Below are 5,054 nucleotides of genomic sequence, written 5' to 3'. Positions count from 1 at the left end.
AAAAGATGATTATCCCGATAACTTCATTTGTTATGTATCACTCAAGGAATGTGCTGTTTTAAAAATGGCTGGTGTCGTTATAGTTAAAGGTCCATAGTGACGAAAGTTACACAATATTATCGTCTCACGTGTTACAGTCCCCAAAATGTGTACTGCTGCTAATTTTGAAATTTTATTTTGACGTCAAATAATCTCCTGATTTTGTCATATATATATGTGTATATATTTATGTGAGCGGATAGATACGTCTGAAACATGCATTAATATTTCTATTAAAATATGACCACATCACGATATTTATTTACGTTAAATAATTTTGGGAACGTGTGTATATATATATATATATATATATATATATATATATATATATATATATATATATATATATATATATATATATATATATATATGTTGGTTGGGCTTGGCTAGAATTATACTGAAGTCACTAAAACAATTTCGTCAATGAGCTGTTTATTTCTAATGTGACTGAAATAACAAACTGGTAAATGGGATAAATGGAACGAAATAGAACATGTAACTGAAACGTGTAACCAGCAAAATTCAACATATGGGACTTATAAACAAATATGACTGACTTTTGGATATATCACAAAAGATGACCAATGTTTAGAAACACAAAAATGAACAATTAACACACAAATGAACAATGTTTTATCTTCCTCTAAGGGTATCATAGTATATGGATTTGCCATCAATGAATATGTTGAGTCTGTCACCAAAGGTGGTCCAAGTACGGAATTTGTGCAAATGCAAACAATGTTTCATCCAAAGTAGGATATATACAAACATATAGCGATAATAAAAAAACTAGTTACGGAACTTATAAATCTGGTGTCCGGATGACGACCACAAAGTGTTGTCGGTCCACCGCTCTGACCGATGGTCAAGAAGTCACCACTCATGGCTCGCCCATCCCAGTCTGCTGTAACATTCCTCAAGACCCATTATATGTTGTAGATCCATTGGTCCCTCACTACCAGAAACCAATATTTTCCTCCAAACCAACGTCACGACCGTCATTAGCTCACAGTTTATACAAAGCCCTTCTGAGTCCATCTACTACGCATCCACGATAGCAGCTATACATTCAAAATCTTACCGCAACATCCAAAATCACATACATATTCACACCTCCAAATTCTGTAAAATAGACAGCTTCCTGACTTAACTTGTGTTGTGCTGTGCTATTACTGTCTGACATGATTCTGTAAGTACCCTGGCTATGGTGCAATCCACTGCTAGAGAGCTCAAGGTAATCGGTTCGCTCAATGCAAGCACTTTGCTCGTATATCTTTTGGGAAAACCGAACTTAACATTTTTAAATGACGTAAGACGTAAGTAATAAGCCAGTCTTGGTTAACGCTAAGTATATAGAAATACGCAAAGCTGATGCATTCGTGGTTGTTTGGTTTTACGTGCATTTTAAAGCTTGTATCAACCTGCCACTGAAGGTATCTGCAATTTGGCAATTAGATAGTATTGCTCGTTCACCTGGCTACAGCTTCTCTTACATGGAAACACTGATTCTTTATTTTATGATATGAATGTTGGACACAAATGATGAACCGATCCGGTGACCTAAGTGGTTAAAACGTCCGTCTTGGAAGAGTGAGGTTGCAGGTTCGAACCCAAGCCGAGTCATACCAAAGACTTAGAACAATGGTACTAGCAGCGGCCTAGCTTGGTCATCAGCATTAGGAAGTTAGCGTTAGGACTGGCCACCCTGGTGTCAATGTAATGTGGCTGGGTGGGACATGATGCTACACGTCTTCGGCATGATGTCACACTGCAGACATCGTAGCGATATGACTGAAATGTTTTTGAAAGCTAAGTTAAAGATCCAAATCACACAGAGAGAGAGAGAGAGAGAGAGAGAGGCACACACACACACAATATTTTTCTTTCTAAATATGCAAGGTGCGCCAAATCTAAATGTTTTAAAAAGATCCACGTGCCATCATTCCTGTTCGCTAACTTTAACATAAATTATAATTCGTGCAAAACAGATTTAAAACACAATATGCCCTAAATAATGTATGAAGAAGCTACATTAAGCGACAAGTCCTAAGTGTATGTAGGTATGTTGTTGTTGTTGTAGGGTTTAACGCCATTTTTCAGCACACGATAGGCTATACATGGCGACCAGTATTAATGGTGGCGGAAGAACCCGGGAAAATCCCAGAAAGAACCACCGACCCACGAGAAGCTACTGGCATGCTTTCTCACATACCCACATTGGCCGAATCGGAGACTCGAACTCACACAGATAGAGGTGTGAGATGGCAGTGATCCGTAACGGAGAGCTCTTTAGACCACTCGGCCACTCGGGGCCCCATGTATGTATGTATGTATGTATGAATTTATGTATGTGTATACGTTCGCACTCATGTACGTACGTACGTATGTGTGTGTGTGTGTGATTTGGATGTTTAATGTAGCTTTAACAATTTTTCAGTCATATCGCTACGATATCTGCAGTGTGGCAGTCTATAGCAATGTCTATCACTGGGGGCATCATGCTCCAGACATGTAGCATAATGTCCCACTCAGTCACATTATCCTGACACCAGGCCGACCAGTCCTAACACTAACCTCTTAATGCTGAGCGCCAAGCGCGATGCAGCTGTTAGTACAATTTGTTTAAGTCTTTGGTATGACTCGGCCGGGGATCGAAGCCACGAACTCCAGCATCCAAGTGGAACGTTCTAACCACTAGGCCACCGGAGCTGTCCGTACGTATGTACCTACGCATGCATGTATGTATGTATGTATGTATGTATGTATGTATGTATGTATGTATGTATGTATGTATGTATGTGTGTGTGTGTGTGTATGTGTGTGTGTGTATGTATGTATGTATGTGTGTGTGTGTGTGTGTGTGTGTGTGTGTGTGTGTGTGTGTGTGTGTGCGTGTATGTGTGTATGTATGTATGTATATGTGTGTCGACCTTTCCGGTGGCATAAGTGGTTAAAGCGTCCGCCTCATGCTAAAGACTAATAAAAATGTTACTAGCAGCTGCCTGACTGTGCGTTCAGCATTAAGAGGTTACCTTTAGGACTGGTCGGCCTGGTTTCAGGTGGTACATATGCTATATGTCTGCGGCATAATGTTCCAGGCCGAATATCAATCAGTATGAACTACCACAATGCAGACATCGTAGTGTTATGAGTGAAAAATTGTTAATGGTACGTTACAAATCCTAGTCACACACACACACACACACACACACACACACACACACACACACACACACACAATTGATTGGTAGCAGGAGTTCTATAATTTCCAGGGATTCTGATATACTGACATTTGAGATTACACTTAATAGTGGCTGCCCTTAGTTAACCTCGTATCAGCGTGAACTTGAGTCTCACTCTCCTATGCTTATCACGACACATGGTACGTATTTCTTTTAAGAATAACTAAAAAGACCTGCGTGTATGCACATTGGCTGTAATAATATTCACCTCTACATGGGGACATCCTGTACGATGTTAATTTAAATGCGTAGGAACAGAACAATAACCTTTCATGTAACACGAAGCTACTCGCAATTTTTGTTATTATTTTTATAGAATGGTTTACCAACTGCTTAAAGACCTTTATGAGCAGACGACTTACAACACAATACCCAGGTAGCAGAGAAGCTGGGCTACTGTCATATATATTTTTTCTGAAATTTGTCATTTTCAGTAGGTCATTAGTAGGCAAAATCAAATCACGAATTACTCTCTCTCTCTCTCTCTCTCTCTCTCTCTCTCTCTCTCTCTATATATATATATATATATATATATATATATATATATATATATATATATATATATATATATATATATATATATATATATATATATATAATGCATTATATTTAATCTGCATTGTGTATTGGCTTTTGTCCATGATTATATGTTATGTATATATCATTTGTCTTGTTTAATTGACCCTTGTCCATATTTGAGGGTAGGAGTTTGGACCTACCTGACTAATGATTTTTTTTTTAATAACAACGTATTGCATAGATAATTTTGGTCTATAATTGTAGATTATATATGAAAGTTATTATTATTTGTTGGTAACATGTTTATTTGCATCTGAATTCGGAACATTAGTTTTCCATTCGGGAATTCCATATGTACCTGATGATATTTGCCATATTTTTTACTAAACTTTTAGTATTAGATCGAATCATGTTGGCAGTCAGCATGTTATAGAAATGAAATTTTGATGCTGATCCTGGCCCTCTTATTGAGACTTAGGTTTTTATATCAAGGTTGATTGTACTAGAACTATTTATTCCTATCTTAACATCCGAAGTGGATTCAGTCTTTCAGTTATGTTCAATTTTAATTTGAGATATTTATTTATTTAGCTTATTCATTTGCATTACAAAGTGCTCAATAATACTTTCGGATAAATAACTGTTTTGGGATTAATGTAAATTTATGTAGAGACATTTTCGATTATATCAATGTGATACATCTAGACTGTTAGCACATCAGCACTATTCATTCGGAACACCACAATAATTCATTCGGAACAATCTGCACTGTTGGACTCTTGATGTAACTTTTAGGACCGTGTGGGGTTTAATTCACAATACTGTAAGTTCTTTTTAAATTTTCCCCCGGTTTTCTCGGGAAATAAATTATTTGTGAATTTTGTCTAGACTGGCTAGATTTTGCTCTTTTCTGACACTTAGTTTTAGATAATAGAGTATATATATATATATATATATATATATATATATATATATATATATATATATATATATATATATATGATCATGCAAAAGTAAACCATGACACCCGTGTCATAAATATACCAATATGGTAGTCGAGTATGTCATTTGGGAAGAATTTTGATTCAAAAGTAAGATGTCGCTGCTGCAGGAAAGAAGTTTTATTCCTGCGCGGCAGATACATCTGATTGATTCATTCCAAAACTGTAATACAGGGACATGCGAGTAAGGTGCGTTTTACTGAAGACGGTCTTCTATGCACTTGTTTTGTTTTCTTATTATGTAATAGCACTA

The sequence above is a fragment of the Sinohyriopsis cumingii genome, chromosome 8 (assembly GCF_028554795.1).
Source record: "Sinohyriopsis cumingii isolate HCF-2022 chromosome 8, ASM2855479v2, whole genome shotgun sequence".
NCBI lineage: Eukaryota > Metazoa > Mollusca > Bivalvia > Unionida > Unionidae > Sinohyriopsis > Sinohyriopsis cumingii.
Note: the sequence above shows the minus strand (reverse complement) of the source record.